Source organism: Pseudophryne corroboree, chromosome 11 (assembly GCF_028390025.1).
Source record: "Pseudophryne corroboree isolate aPseCor3 chromosome 11, aPseCor3.hap2, whole genome shotgun sequence".
Classification (NCBI taxonomy): Eukaryota; Metazoa; Chordata; class Amphibia; order Anura; family Myobatrachidae; genus Pseudophryne; species Pseudophryne corroboree.
This window is the reverse complement of record NC_086454.1, coordinates 249,175,688-249,189,606: the sequence shown is the minus strand read 5'-3', so window position 1 is coordinate 249,189,606 and position 13,919 is coordinate 249,175,688. Positions and strand designations below refer to the sequence as shown.

Genomic DNA, 13,919 nt, shown 5'->3' with positions numbered 1-13,919 from the left:
TCTAGCATGGCATGTACTGTTTTTGTGCATTACAATATTTGCATATCATCCTCTTACAATTGGCTCATGCTGTAACACAGGAGACAGCTATGTAGTGGACAAGTCTCTTGTGAGCTAAACCTGATTATGACATCACATCAATGTAGCAAAGCTGAAACTATTGTATGCCTACAGAGTATAGACTGAGAGAGAAGTGTCTTTTCCTATGAATTGCAGGCTAAAATGGACTTGCATCCCCTACTTTCAAAGGGAGTAACTGTATAGTAAGTGAGATAGGTAGACCGATATCATGTAAGCTTCCTGGCCATTACCGACCAGTAGAGGATAACAGAAAAAGGTTTTTAATTGAAATGACTATCTTTTTTGCAAAGTGGTATTGTAGTCTTTGTTTCAGCTGAGACAAAAATAAATCTTTTTATCTGCTTCTTATTTAGGGTTTTATGTTAGCTTGATAACATGTAGCACATAATCTCTGTGGCCAATGACACAGACGCATCTCGAGACCTCACCCTGACATGTTTTTGGGTGTATTTTCAGCTCCAATTTTGCCTGCAGATTCACCAAGTTAGTCCTCGTTAGTATAGTGGTGAGTATCCCCACCTGTCACGCGGGAGACCGGGGTTCGATTCCCCGACGGGGAGAACATTGCAAGTTTTTATCAGGTTCAGAGATTCGTTGCTCAAGGTTATGGAGAATCAAAGTCCGAATCCAATTGTAGCGTGAAAAATATACCACTTGATTTTGAGAGCATAAGAAAGAACCAGAAACACCAATTGCATAGCCTCGTTTTTAGTTTGGGTGTCACCCCTTGCTTTTATCTAGCATGGCATGTACTGTTTTTGTGCATTACAATATTTGCATATCATCCTCTTAAAATTGGCTCACGCTGTAACACAGGAGACAGCTATGTAGTGGACAAGTCTCTTGTGAGCTAAACCAGATTATGACATCACATCAATGAAGCAAAGCTGAAACTATTGTATGCCTACAGAGTATAGACTGAGAGAGAAGTGTCTTTTCCTATGGATTGCAGGCTAAAATGGACTTGCATCCCCTACTTTCAAAGGGAGTAACTGTATAGTAAGTGAGATAGATAGACCGATATCATGTAAGCTTCCTGGCCATTACCGACCAGTAGAGGATAACAGAAAAAGGTTTTTAATTGAAATGACTATCTTTTTTGCAAAGTGGTATTGTAGTCTTTGTTTCAGCTGAGACAAAAATAAATCTTTTTATCTGCTTCTTATTTAGGGTTTTATGTTAGCTTGATAACATGTAGCACATAATCTCTGTGGCCAATGACACAGACGCATCTCGAGACCTCACCCTGACATGTTTTTGGGTGTATTTTCAGCTCCAATTTTGCCTGCAGATTCACCAAGTTAGTCCTCGTTAGTATAGTGGTGAGTATCCCCGCCTGTCACGCGGGAGACCGGGGTTCGATTCCCCGACGGGGAGAACATTGCAAGTTTTTATCAGGTTCAGAGATTCGTTGCTCAAGGTTATGGAGAATCAAAGTCCGAATCCAATTGAAGCGTGAAAAATATACCACTTGATTTTGAGAGCATAAGAAAGAACCAGAAACACCAATTGCATAGCCTCGTTTTTAGTTTGGGTGTCACCCCTTGCTTTTATCTAGCATGGCATGTACTGTTTTTGTGCATTACAATATTTGCATATCATCCTCTTACAATTGGCTCATGCTGTAACACAGGAGACAGCTATGTAGTGGACAAGTCTCTTGTGAGCTAAACCTGATTATGACATCACATCAATGTAGCAAAGCTGAAACTATTGTATGCCTACAGAGTATAGACTGAGAGAGAAGTGTCTTTTCCTATGAATTGCAGGCTAAAATGGACTTGCATCCCCTACTTTCAAAGGGAGTAACTGTATAGTAAGTGAGATAGATAGACCGATATCATGTAAGCTTCCTGGCCACGACCGACCAGTAGAGGATAACAGAAAAAGGTTTTTAATTGAAATGACTATCTTTTTTGCAAAGTGGTATTGTAGTCTTTGTTTCAGCTGAGACAAAAATAAATCTTTTTATCTGCTTCTTATTTAGGGTTTTATGTTAGCTTGATAACATGTAGCACATAATCTCTGTGGCCAATGACACAGACGCATCTCGAGACCTCACCCTGACATGTTTTTGGATGTATTTTCAGCTCCAATTTTGCCTGGAGATGCACCAAGATAGTCCTCGTTAGTATAGTGGTGAGTATCCCCGCCTGTCACGCGGGAGACCGGGGTTCGATTCCCAGACGGGGAGAACATTGCAAGTTTTTATCAGGTTCAGAGATTCGTTGCTCAAGGTTATGGAGAATCAAAGTCCGAATCCAATTGTAGCGTGAAAAATATACCACTTGATTTTGAGAGCATAAGAAAGAACCAGAAACACCAATTGCATAGCCTCGTTTTTAGATTGGGTATCACCCCTTGCTTTTATCTAGCATGGCATGTACTGTTTTTGTGCATTACAATATTTGCATATCATCCTCTTACAATTGGCTCATGCTGTAACACAGGAGACAGCTATGTAGTGGACAAGTCTCTTGTGAGCTAAACCTGATTATGACATCACATCAATGTAGCAAAGCTGAAACTATTGTATGCCTACAGAGTATAGACTGAGAGAGAAGTGTCTTTTCCTATGAATTGCTGGCTAAAATGGACTTGCATCCCCTACTTTCAAAGGGAGTAACTGTATAGTAAGTGAGATAGGTAGACCGATATCATGTAAGCTTCCTGGCCATTACCGACCAGTAGAGGATAACAGAAAAAGGTTTTTAATTGAAATGACTATCTTTTTTGCAAAGTGGTATTGTAGTCTTTGTTTCAGCTGAGACAAAAATAAATCTTTTTATCTGCTTCTTATTTAGGGTTTTATGTTAGCTTGATAACATGTAGCACATAATCTCTGTTGCCAATGACACAGACGCATCTCGAGACCTCACCCTGACATGTTTTTGGGTGTATTTTCAGCTCCAATTTTGCCTGCAGATTCACCAAGTTAGTCCTCGTTAGTATAGTGGTGAGTATCCCCGCCTGTCACGCGGGAGACCGGGGTTCGATTCCCCGACGGGGAGAACATTGCAAGTTTTTATCAGGTTCAGAGATTCGTTGCTCAAGGTTATGGAGAATCAAAGTCCGAATCCAATTGTAGCGTGAAAAATATACCACTTGATTTTGAGAGCATAAGAAAGAACCAGAAACACCAATTGCATAGCCTCGTTTTTAGTTTGGGTGTCACCCCTTGCTTTTATCTAGCATGGCATGTACTGTTTTTGTGCATTACAATATTTGCATATCATCCTCTTAAAATTGGCTCACGCTGTAACACAGGAGACAGCTATGTAGTGGACAAGTCTCTTGTGAGCTAAACCTGATTATGACATCACATCAATGAAGCAAAGCTGATACTATTGTATGCCTACAGAGTGTAGACTGAGAGAGAAGTGTCTTTTCCTAAGGATTGCAGGCTAAAATGGACTTGCATCCCCTACTTTCAAAGGGAGTAACTGTATAGTAAGTGAGATAGATAGACCGATATCATGTAAGCTTCCTGGCCATTACCGACCAGTAGAGGATAACAGAAAAAGGTTTTTAATTGAAATAACTATCTTTTTTGCAAAGTTGTATTGTAGTCTTTGTTTCAACTGAGACAAAAATAAATCTTTTTATCTGCTTCTTATTTAGGGTTTTATGTTAGCTTGATAACATGTAGCACATAATCTCTGTGGCCAATGACACAGACGCATCTCGAGACCTCACCCTGACATGTTTTTGGGTGTATTTTCAGCTCCAATTTTGCCTGCAGATTCACCAAGTTAGTCCTCGTTAGTATAGTGGTGAGTATCCCTGCCTGTCACGCGGGAGACCGGGGTTCGATTCCCCGACGGGGAGAACATTGCAAGTTTTTATCAGGTTCAGAGATTCGTTGCTCAAGGTTATGGAGAATCAAAGTCCGAATCCAATTGTAGCGTGTAAAATATACTACTTGATTTTTAGAGCATAAGAAAGAACCAGAAACACCAATTGCATAGCCTCGTTTTTAGTTTGGGTGTCACCCCTTGCTTTTATCTAGCATGGCATGTACTGTTTTTGTGCATTACAATATTTGCATATCATCCTCTTAAAATTGGCTCACGCTGTAACACAGGAGACAGCTATGTAGTGGACAAGTCTCTTGTGAGCTAAACCTGATTATGACATCACATCAATGAAGCAAAGCTGATACTATTGTATGCCTACAGAGTGTAGACTGAGAGAGAAGTGTCTTTTCCTAAGGATTGCAGGCTAAAATGGACTTGCATCCCCTACTTTCAAAGGGAGTAACTGTATAGTAAGTGAGATAGATAGACCGATATCATGTAAGCTTCCTGGCCATTACCGACCAGTAGAGGATAACAGAAAAAGGTTTTTAATTGAAATAACTATCTTTTTTGCAAAGTTGTATTGTAGTCTTTGTTTCAACTGAGACAAAAATAAATCTTTTTATCTGCTTCTTATTTAGGGTTTTATGTTAGCTTGATAACATGTAGCACATAATCTCTGTGGCCAATGACACAGACGCATCTCGAGACCTCACCCTGACATGTTTTTGGGTGTATTTTCAGCTCCAATTTTGCCTGCAGATTCACCAAGTTAGTCCTCGTTAGTATAGTGGTGAGTATCCCTGCCTGTCACGCGGGAGACCGGGGTTCGATTCCCCGACGGGGAGAACATTGCAAGTTTTTATCAGGTTCAGAGATTCGTTGCTCAAGGTTATGGAGAATCAAAGTCCGAATCCAATTGTAGCGTGAAAAATATACCACTTGATTTTGAGAGCATAAGAAAGAACCAGAAACACCAATTGCATAGCCTCGTTTTTAGTTTGGGTGTCACCCCTTGCTTTTATCTAGCATGGCATGTACTGTTTTTGTGCATTACAATATTTGCATATCATCCTCTTAAAATTGGCTCACGCTGTAACACAGGAGACAGCTATGTAGTGGACAAGTCTCTTGTGAGCTAAACCTGATTATGACATCACATCAATGAAGCAAAGCTGATACTATTGTATGCCTACAGAGTATAGACTGAGAGAGAAGTGTCTTTTCCTATGAATTGCAGGCTAAAATGGACTTGCATCCCCTACTTTCAAAGGGAGTAACTGTATAGTAAGTGAGATAGGTAGACCGATATCATGTAAGCTTCCTGGCCATTACCGACCAGTAGAGGATAACAGAAAAAGGTTTTTAATTGAAATGACTATCTTTTTTGCAAAGTGGTATTGTAGTCTTTGTTTCAGCTGAGACAAAAATAAATCTTTTTATCTGCTTCTTATTTAGGGTTTTATGTTAGCTTGATAACATGTAGCACATAATCTCTGTGGCCAATGACACAGACGCATCTCGAGACCTCACCCTGACATGTTTTTGGGTGTATTTTCAGCTCCAATTTTGCCTGCAGATTCACCAAGTTAGTCCTCGTTAGTATAGTGGTGAGTATCCCCGCCTGTCACGCGGGAGACCGGGGTTCGATTCCCCGACGGGGAGAACATTGCAAGTTTTTATCAGGTTCAGAGATTCGTTGCTCAAGGTTATGGAGAATCAAAGTCCGAATCCAATTGTAGCGTGAAAAATATACCACTTGATTTTGAGAGCATAAGAAAGAACCAGAAACACCAATTGCATAGCCTCGTTTTTAGTTTGGGTGTCACCCCTTGCTTTTATCTAGCATGGCATGTACTGTTTTTGTGCATTACAATATTTGCATATCATCCTCTTAAAATTGGCTCACGCTGTAACACAGGAGACAGCTATGTAGTGGACAAGTCTCTTGTGAGCTAAACCTGATTATGACATCACATCAATGAAGCAAAGCTGAAACTATTGTATGCCTACAGAGTATAGACTGAGAGAGAAGTGTCTTTTCCTATGGATTGCAGGCTAAAATGGACTTGCATCCCCTACTTTCAAAGGGAGTAACTGTATAGTAAGTGAGATAGATAGACCGATATCATGTAAGCTTCCTGGCCATTACCGACCAGTAGAGGATAACAGAAAAAGGTTTTTAATTGAAATGACTATCTTTTTTGCAAAGTGGTATTGTAGTCTTTGTTTCAGCTGAGACAAAAATAAATCTTTTTATCTGCTTCTTATTTAGGGTTTTATGTTAGCTTGATAACATGTAGCACATAATCTCTGTGGCCAATGACACAGACGCATCTCGAGACCTCACCCTGACATGTTTTTGGGTGTATTTTCAGCTCCAATTTTGCCTGCAGATTCACCAAGTTAGTCCTCGTTAGTATAGTGGTGAGTATCCCCGCCTGTCACGCGGGAGACCGGGTTCGATTCCCCGACGGGGAGAACATTGCAAGTTTTTATCAGGTTCAGAGATTCGTTGCTCAAGGTTATGGAGAATCAAAGTCCGAATCCAATTGTAGCGTGAAAAATATACCACTTGATTTTGAGAGCATAAGAAAGAACCAGAAACACCAATTGCATAGCCTCGTTTTTAGTTTGGGTGTCACCCCTTGCTTTTATCTAGCATGGCATGTACTGTTTTTGTGCATTACAATATTTGCATATCATCCTCTTAAAATTGGCTCACGCTGTAACACAGGAGACAGCTATGTAGTGGACAAGTCTCTTGTGAGCTAAACCTGATTATGACATCACATCAATGAAGCAAAGCTGAAACTATTGTATGCCTACAGAGTATAGACTGAGAGAGAAGTGTCTTTTCCTATGGATTGCAGGCTAAAATGGACTTGCATCCCCTACTTTCAAAGGGAGTAACTGTATAGTAAGTGAGATAGATAGAACAATATCATGTAAGCTTCCTGGCCATGACCGACCAGTAGAGGATAACAGAAAAAGGTTTTTAATTGAAATGACTATCTTTTTTGCAAAGTTGTATTGTAGTCTTTGTTTCAGCTGAGACAAAAATAAATCTTTTTATCTGCTTCTTATTTAGGGTTTTATGTTAGCTTGATAACATGTAGCACATAATCTCTGTGGCCAATGACACAGACGCATCTCGAGACCTCACCCTGACATGTTTTTGGATGTATTTTCAGCTCCAATTTTGCCTGGAGATGCACCAAGATAGTCCTCGTTAGTATAGTGGTGAGTATCCCCCCCTGTCACGCGGGAGACCGGGGTTCGATTCCCCGACGGGGAGAACATTGCAAGTTTTTATCAGGTTCAGAGATTCGTTGCTCAAGGTTATGGAGAATCAAAGTCCGAATCCAATTGTAGCGTGAAAAATATACCACTTGATTTTGAGAGCATAAGAAAGAACCAGAAACACCAATTGCATAGCCTCGTTTTTAGTTTGGGTGTCACCCCTTGCTTTTATCTAGCATGGCATGTACTGTTTTTGTGCATTACAATATTTGCATATCATCCTCTTAAAATTGGCTCACGCTGTAACACAGGAGACAGCTATGTAGTGGACAAGTCTCTTGTGAGCTAAACCTGATTATGACATCACATCAATGAAGCAAAGCTGATACTATTGTATGCCTACAGAGTATAGACTGAGAGAGAAGTGTCTTTTCCTATGAATTGCAGGCTAAAATGGACTTGCATCCCCTACTTTCAAAGGGAGTAACTGTATAGTAAGTGAGATAGGTAGACCGATATCATGTAAGCTTCCTGGCCATTACCGACCAGTAGAGGATAACAGAAAAAGGTTTTTAATTGAAATGACTATCTTTTTTGCAAAGTGGTATTGTAGTCTTTGTTTCAGCTGAGACAAAAATAAATCTTTTTATCTGCTTCTTATTTAGGGTTTTATGTTAGCTTGATAACATGTAGCACATAATCTCTGTGGCCAATGACACAGACGCATCTCGAGACCTCACCCTGACATGTTTTTGGGTGTATTTTCAGCTCCAATTTTGCCTGCAGATTCACCAAGTTAGTCCTCGTTAGTATAGTGGTGAGTATCCCCACCTGTCACGCGGGAGACCGGGGTTCGATTCCCCGACGGGGAGAACATTGCAAGTTTTTATCAGGTTCAGAGATTCGTTGCTCAAGGTTATGGAGAATCAAAGTCCGAATCCAATTGTAGCGTGAAAAATATACCACTTGATTTTGAGAGCATAAGAAAGAACCAGAAACACCAATTGCATAGCCTCGTTTTTAGTTTGGGTGTCACCCCTTGCTTTTATCTAGCATGGCATGTACTGTTTTTGTGCATTACAATATTTGCATATCATCCTCTTAAAATTGGCTCACGCTGTAACACAGGAGACAGCTATGTAGTGGACAAGTCTCTTGTGAGCTAAACCAGATTATGACATCACATCAATGAAGCAAAGCTGAAACTATTGTATGCCTACAGAGTATAGACTGAGAGAGAAGTGTCTTTTCCTATGGATTGCAGGCTAAAATGGACTTGCATCCCCTACTTTCAAAGGGAGTAACTGTATAGTAAGTGAGATAGATAGACCGATATCATGTAAGCTTCCTGGCCATTACCGACCAGTAGAGGATAACAGAAAAAGGTTTTTAATTGAAATGACTATCTTTTTTGCAAAGTGGTATTGTAGTCTTTGTTTCAGCTGAGACAAAAATAAATCTTTTTATCTGCTTCTTATTTAGGGTTTTATGTTAGCTTGATAACATGTAGCACATAATCTCTGTGGCCAATGACACAGACGCATCTCGAGACCTCACCCTGACATGTTTTTGGGTGTATTTTCAGCTCCAATTTTGCCTGCAGATTCACCAAGTTAGTCCTCGTTAGTATAGTGGTGAGTATCCCCGCCTGTCACGCGGGAGACCGGGGTTCGATTCCCCGACGGGGAGAACATTGCAAGTTTTTATCAGGTTCAGAGATTCGTTGCTCAAGGTTATGGAGAATCAAAGTCCGAATCCAATTGAAGCGTGAAAAATATACCACTTGATTTTGAGAGCATAAGAAAGAACCAGAAACACCAATTGCATAGCCTCGTTTTTAGTTTGGGTGTCACCCCTTGCTTTTATCTAGCATGGCATGTACTGTTTTTGTGCATTACAATATTTGCATATCATCCTCTTACAATTGGCTCATGCTGTAACACAGGAGACAGCTATGTAGTGGACAAGTCTCTTGTGAGCTAAACCTGATTATGACATCACATCAATGTAGCAAAGCTGAAACTATTGTATGCCTACAGAGTATAGACTGAGAGAGAAGTGTCTTTTCCTATGAATTGCAGGCTAAAATGGACTTGCATCCCCTACTTTCAAAGGGAGTAACTGTATAGTAAGTGAGATAGATAGACCGATATCATGTAAGCTTCCTGGCCACGACCGACCAGTAGAGGATAACAGAAAAAGGTTTTTAATTGAAATGACTATCTTTTTTGCAAAGTGGTATTGTAGTCTTTGTTTCAGCTGAGACAAAAATAAATCTTTTTATCTGCTTCTTATTTAGGGTTTTATGTTAGCTTGATAACATGTAGCACATAATCTCTGTGGCCAATGACACAGACGCATCTCGAGACCTCACCCTGACATGTTTTTGGATGTATTTTCAGCTCCAATTTTGCCTGGAGATGCACCAAGATAGTCCTCGTTAGTATAGTGGTGAGTATCCCCGCCTGTCACGCGGGAGACCGGGGTTCGATTCCCAGACGGGGAGAACATTGCAAGTTTTTATCAGGTTCAGAGATTCGTTGCTCAAGGTTATGGAGAATCAAAGTCCGAATCCAATTGTAGCGTGAAAAATATACCACTTGATTTTGAGAGCATAAGAAAGAACCAGAAACACCAATTGCATAGCCTCGTTTTTAGATTGGGTATCACCCCTTGCTTTTATCTAGCATGGCATGTACTGTTTTTGTGCATTACAATATTTGCATATCATCCTCTTACAATTGGCTCATGCTGTAACACAGGAGACAGCTATGTAGTGGACAAGTCTCTTGTGAGCTAAACCTGATTATGACATCACATCAATGTAGCAAAGCTGAAACTATTGTATGCCTACAGAGTATAGACTGAGAGAGAAGTGTCTTTTCCTATGAATTGCTGGCTAAAATGGACTTGCATCCCCTACTTTCAAAGGGAGTAACTGTATAGTAAGTGAGATAGGTAGACCGATATCATGTAAGCTTCCTGGCCATTACCGACCAGTAGAGGATAACAGAAAAAGGTTTTTAATTGAAATGACTATCTTTTTTGCAAAGTGGTATTGTAGTCTTTGTTTCAGCTGAGACAAAAATAAATCTTTTTATCTGCTTCTTATTTAGGGTTTTATGTTAGCTTGATAACATGTAGCACATAATCTCTGTTGCCAATGACACAGACGCATCTCGAGACCTCACCCTGACATGTTTTTGGGTGTATTTTCAGCTCCAATTTTGCCTGCAGATTCACCAAGTTAGTCCTCGTTAGTATAGTGGTGAGTATCCCCGCCTGTCACGCGGGAGACCGGGGTTCGATTCCCCGACGGGGAGAACATTGCAAGTTTTTATCAGGTTCAGAGATTCGTTGCTCAAGGTTATGGAGAATCAAAGTCCGAATCCAATTGTAGCGTGAAAAATATACCACTTGATTTTGAGAGCATAAGAAAGAACCAGAAACACCAATTGCATAGCCTCGTTTTTAGTTTGGGTGTCACCCCTTGCTTTTATCTAGCATGGCATGTACTGTTTTTGTGCATTACAATATTTGCATATCATCCTCTTAAAATTGGCTCACGCTGTAACACAGGAGACAGCTATGTAGTGGACAAGTCTCTTGTGAGCTAAACCTGATTATGACATCACATCAATGAAGCAAAGCTGATACTATTGTATGCCTACAGAGTGTAGACTGAGAGAGAAGTGTCTTTTCCTAAGGATTGCAGGCTAAAATGGACTTGCATCCCCTACTTTCAAAGGGAGTAACTGTATAGTAAGTGAGATAGATAGACCGATATCATGTAAGCTTCCTGGCCATTACCGACCAGTAGAGGATAACAGAAAAAGGTTTTTAATTGAAATAACTATCTTTTTTGCAAAGTTGTATTGTAGTCTTTGTTTCAACTGAGACAAAAATAAATCTTTTTATCTGCTTCTTATTTAGGGTTTTATGTTAGCTTGATAACATGTAGCACATAATCTCTGTGGCCAATGACACAGACGCATCTCGAGACCTCACCCTGACATGTTTTTGGGTGTATTTTCAGCTCCAATTTTGCCTGCAGATTCACCAAGTTAGTCCTCGTTAGTATAGTGGTGAGTATCCCTGCCTGTCACGCGGGAGACCGGGGTTCGATTCCCCGACGGGGAGAACATTGCAAGTTTTTATCAGGTTCAGAGATTCGTTGCTCAAGGTTATGGAGAATCAAAGTCCGAATCCAATTGTAGCGTGTAAAATATACTACTTGATTTTTAGAGCATAAGAAAGAACCAGAAACACCAATTGCATAGCCTCGTTTTTAGTTTGGGTGTCACCCCTTGCTTTTATCTAGCATGGCATGTACTGTTTTTGTGCATTACAATATTTGCATATCATCCTCTTAAAATTGGCTCACGCTGTAACACAGGAGACAGCTATGTAGTGGACAAGTCTCTTGTGAGCTAAACCTGATTATGACATCACATCAATGAAGCAAAGCTGATACTATTGTATGCCTACAGAGTGTAGACTGAGAGAGAAGTGTCTTTTCCTAAGGATTGCAGGCTAAAATGGACTTGCATCCCCTACTTTCAAAGGGAGTAACTGTATAGTAAGTGAGATAGATAGACCGATATCATGTAAGCTTCCTGGCCATTACCGACCAGTAGAGGATAACAGAAAAAGGTTTTTAATTGAAATAACTATCTTTTTTGCAAAGTTGTATTGTAGTCTTTGTTTCAACTGAGACAAAAATAAATCTTTTTATCTGCTTCTTATTTAGGGTTTTATGTTAGCTTGATAACATGTAGCACATAATCTCTGTGGCCAATGACACAGACGCATCTCGAGACCTCACCCTGACATGTTTTTGGGTGTATTTTCAGCTCCAATTTTGCCTGCAGATTCACCAAGTTAGTCCTCGTTAGTATAGTGGTGAGTATCCCTGCCTGTCACGCGGGAGACCGGGGTTCGATTCCCCGACGGGGAGAACATTGCAAGTTTTTATCAGGTTCAGAGATTCGTTGCTCAAGGTTATGGAGAATCAAAGTCCGAATCCAATTGTAGCGTGAAAAATATACCACTTGATTTTGAGAGCATAAGAAAGAACCAGAAACACCAATTGCATAGCCTCGTTTTTAGTTTGGGTGTCACCCCTTGCTTTTATCTAGCATGGCATGTACTGTTTTTGTGCATTACAATATTTGCATATCATCCTCTTAAAATTGGCTCACGCTGTAACACAGGAGACAGCTATGTAGTGGACAAGTCTCTTGTGAGCTAAACCTGATTATGACATCACATCAATGAAGCAAAGCTGATACTATTGTATGCCTACAGAGTATAGACTGAGAGAGAAGTGTCTTTTCCTATGAATTGCAGGCTAAAATGGACTTGCATCCCCTACTTTCAAAGGGAGTAACTGTATAGTAAGTGAGATAGGTAGACCGATATCATGTAAGCTTCCTGGCCATTACCGACCAGTAGAGGATAACAGAAAAAGGTTTTTAATTGAAATGACTATCTTTTTTGCAAAGTGGTATTGTAGTCTTTGTTTCAGCTGAGACAAAAATAAATCTTTTTATCTGCTTCTTATTTAGGGTTTTATGTTAGCTTGATAACATGTAGCACATAATCTCTGTGGCCAATGACACAGACGCATCTCGAGACCTCACCCTGACATGTTTTTGGGTGTATTTTCAGCTCCAATTTTGCCTGCAGATTCACCAAGTTAGTCCTCGTTAGTATAGTGGTGAGTATCCCCGCCTGTCACGCGGGAGACCGGGGTTCGATTCCCCGACGGGGAGAACATTGCAAGTTTTTATCAGGTTCAGAGATTCGTTGCTCAAGGTTATGGAGAATCAAAGTCCGAATCCAATTGTAGCGTGAAAAATATACCACTTGATTTTGAGAGCATAAGAAAGAACCAGAAACACCAATTGCATAGCCTCGTTTTTAGTTTGGGTGTCACCCCTTGCTTTTATCTAGCATGGCATGTACTGTTTTTGTGCATTACAATATTTGCATATCATCCTCTTAAAATTGGCTCACGCTGTAACACAGGAGACAGCTATGTAGTGGACAAGTCTCTTGTGAGCTAAACCTGATTATGACATCACATCAATGAAGCAAAGCTGAAACTATTGTATGCCTACAGAGTATAGACTGAGAGAGAAGTGTCTTTTCCTATGGATTGCAGGCTAAAATGGACTTGCATCCCCTACTTTCAAAGGGAGTAACTGTATAGTAAGTGAGATAGATAGACCGATATCATGTAAGCTTCCTGGCCATTACCGACCAGTAGAGGATAACAGAAAAAGGTTTTTAATTGAAATGACTATCTTTTTTGCAAAGTGGTATTGTAGTCTTTGTTTCAGCTGAGACAAAAATAAATCTTTTTATCTGCTTCTTATTTAGGGTTTTATGTTAGCTTGATAACATGTAGCACATAATCTCTGTGGCCAATGACACAGACGCATCTCGAGACCTCACCCTGACATGTTTTTGGGTGTATTTTCAGCTCCAATTTTGCCTGCAGATTCACCAAGTTAGTCCTCGTTAGTATAGTGGTGAGTATCCCCGCCTGTCACGCGGGAGACCGGGTTCGATTCCCCGACGGGGAGAACATTGCAAGTTTTTATCAGGTTCAGAGATTCGTTGCTCAAGGTTATGGAGAATCAAAGTCCGAATCCAATTGTAGCGTGAAAAATATACCACTTGATTTTGAGAGCATAAGAAAGAACCAGAAACACCAATTGCATAGCCTCGTTTTTAGTTTGGGTGTCACCCCTTGCTTTTATCTAGCATGGCATGTACTGTTTTTGTGCATTA

General features: G+C 40.3%; 15 non-coding genes across 15 annotated transcripts; all 15 read left to right on the top strand.

The window, feature by feature from the left end:
- The first annotated feature begins 569 nt into the window (after window positions 1–569).
- TRNAD-GUC (transfer RNA aspartic acid (anticodon GUC)) lies at window positions 570–641 on the top strand. Its single transcript has one exon. It is a non-coding gene; the product is annotated as a tRNA-Asp (tRNA).
- Window positions 642–1,386: 745 nt separating this feature from the next.
- TRNAD-GUC (transfer RNA aspartic acid (anticodon GUC)) lies at window positions 1,387–1,458 on the top strand. The gene has a single exon. It is a non-coding gene; the product is annotated as a tRNA-Asp (tRNA).
- Window positions 1,459–2,203: 745 nt separating this feature from the next.
- TRNAD-GUC (transfer RNA aspartic acid (anticodon GUC)) lies at window positions 2,204–2,275 on the top strand. The gene has a single exon. It is a non-coding gene; the product is annotated as a tRNA-Asp (tRNA).
- Window positions 2,276–3,020: 745 nt separating this feature from the next.
- TRNAD-GUC (transfer RNA aspartic acid (anticodon GUC)) lies at window positions 3,021–3,092 on the top strand. Its single transcript has one exon. It is a non-coding gene; the product is annotated as a tRNA-Asp (tRNA).
- Window positions 3,093–3,837: 745 nt separating this feature from the next.
- On the top strand, window positions 3,838–3,909 carry TRNAD-GUC (transfer RNA aspartic acid (anticodon GUC)). Its single transcript has one exon. It is a non-coding gene; the product is annotated as a tRNA-Asp (tRNA).
- Window positions 3,910–4,654: 745 nt separating this feature from the next.
- TRNAD-GUC (transfer RNA aspartic acid (anticodon GUC)) lies at window positions 4,655–4,726 on the top strand. Its single transcript has one exon. It is a non-coding gene; the product is annotated as a tRNA-Asp (tRNA).
- Window positions 4,727–5,471: 745 nt separating this feature from the next.
- Window positions 5,472–5,543, top strand: TRNAD-GUC (transfer RNA aspartic acid (anticodon GUC)). The gene has a single exon. It is a non-coding gene; the product is annotated as a tRNA-Asp (tRNA).
- A 1,561-nt stretch (window positions 5,544–7,104) lies between these two features.
- TRNAD-GUC (transfer RNA aspartic acid (anticodon GUC)) lies at window positions 7,105–7,176 on the top strand. The gene has a single exon. It is a non-coding gene; the product is annotated as a tRNA-Asp (tRNA).
- A 745-nt stretch (window positions 7,177–7,921) lies between these two features.
- Window positions 7,922–7,993, top strand: TRNAD-GUC (transfer RNA aspartic acid (anticodon GUC)). The gene has a single exon. It is a non-coding gene; the product is annotated as a tRNA-Asp (tRNA).
- A 745-nt stretch (window positions 7,994–8,738) lies between these two features.
- TRNAD-GUC (transfer RNA aspartic acid (anticodon GUC)) lies at window positions 8,739–8,810 on the top strand. The gene has a single exon. It is a non-coding gene; the product is annotated as a tRNA-Asp (tRNA).
- Window positions 8,811–9,555: 745 nt separating this feature from the next.
- TRNAD-GUC (transfer RNA aspartic acid (anticodon GUC)) lies at window positions 9,556–9,627 on the top strand. Its single transcript has one exon. It is a non-coding gene; the product is annotated as a tRNA-Asp (tRNA).
- A 745-nt stretch (window positions 9,628–10,372) lies between these two features.
- Window positions 10,373–10,444, top strand: TRNAD-GUC (transfer RNA aspartic acid (anticodon GUC)). Its single transcript has one exon. It is a non-coding gene; the product is annotated as a tRNA-Asp (tRNA).
- Window positions 10,445–11,189: 745 nt separating this feature from the next.
- On the top strand, window positions 11,190–11,261 carry TRNAD-GUC (transfer RNA aspartic acid (anticodon GUC)). The gene has a single exon. It is a non-coding gene; the product is annotated as a tRNA-Asp (tRNA).
- Window positions 11,262–12,006: 745 nt separating this feature from the next.
- Window positions 12,007–12,078, top strand: TRNAD-GUC (transfer RNA aspartic acid (anticodon GUC)). The gene has a single exon. It is a non-coding gene; the product is annotated as a tRNA-Asp (tRNA).
- A 745-nt stretch (window positions 12,079–12,823) lies between these two features.
- Window positions 12,824–12,895, top strand: TRNAD-GUC (transfer RNA aspartic acid (anticodon GUC)). The gene has a single exon. It is a non-coding gene; the product is annotated as a tRNA-Asp (tRNA).
- Window positions 12,896–13,919: the final 1,024 nt, after the last annotated feature.